Raw genomic sequence first — 1,068 nt, forward strand, 5'->3', positions numbered from 1 at the left:
CCTTGGTTGTTGGTTCAGATGCTCTGTAGGGGCTGAGGTTACAAAGCTGGTCATGGGTGTAAAACCATGGCTCGTGTTGCTGCAAGGGAGTAGTTTTCAGTCTTTTCTTCTTTATTGCTGGTGTTCACCTGTGCTTTCTGCTCCATCTGTGCATGTGGCCAACTCACAGGTGTCTTCTCCTGACGCTGCCCCAGAGCTCAGGATTCTGCTGATTGTGGAGGAGGTAAATGGGGGAGGACATGGCTGGGGGCTCAAAAGACCCCAGGCTGTGTAGAGTTCTTTGTAGTCCTTGGATAGCAGAGGCAGGCACAAGGGACAAGGGATGCAATGGGCTTATTCCCTGGGCATCATTCATCAATGACACTCTCTCTATAGTGGTTCGCACTTCCTCCACAAGCATCCTGTTTATAGACCTCTTCCCTCACTCCCATCCCCTCAGGATGTCTCCTCACAGCACACCAGAGTCCTTTGCCTGGGTCTGCTCTCCAAACCCCACATTTCAGCACCCAGCCCTTGTCTTTATTGCCGGACATGCCTCTAAGGCTGAATGGGCAGGGCTGGGGTCAGTACCCTGTGTGCAGGTCTCCCCCTGTCCTGCTGCCACACACAGTTTGCCATGTTCTCTTCCCACAGAGAATGAGGCTCTCCTGTCCAAACTGAGCTCCCCCAGTGAGGGGCTTCTTTGGATATGGAGACCTCTCCTCACTTTCATCTCCCCACAGGGTTACAGGCCCCAACCCACTTCCTCTCCTCTTCTTTTTCCTTCTTCTTTCTTTTGTCCTACCCTACAGAGCAGGACTCTTTCTTGTCCTTTCAGATTTCTAAGGGCCTCTGCTAGTCTTCAGCTGGGCTCTGTGAGAATTGTTCCATTTCTCATTCATTTGTGGAGAGAGAGATGAGCTCCACATCTGCCTAAGCCTCTGGCATCTTGATCCTTCCATCCCCATTTTATTTTTAAACTAGCTATGGTCATCAATTTTCTGTAAATCTTTAAAGATATTCACTGAGAATAGCAGGTAAAATTACTTGTTATTTGGTATCTTTCAGCTATGTCTCCACAAGACACCC

The sequence above is a fragment of the Bison bison genome, unplaced genomic scaffold (assembly GCF_000754665.1).
Source record: "Bison bison bison isolate TAMUID 2011002044 unplaced genomic scaffold, Bison_UMD1.0 scf7180017864354, whole genome shotgun sequence".
Taxonomy (NCBI): domain Eukaryota; kingdom Metazoa; phylum Chordata; class Mammalia; order Artiodactyla; family Bovidae; genus Bison; species Bison bison.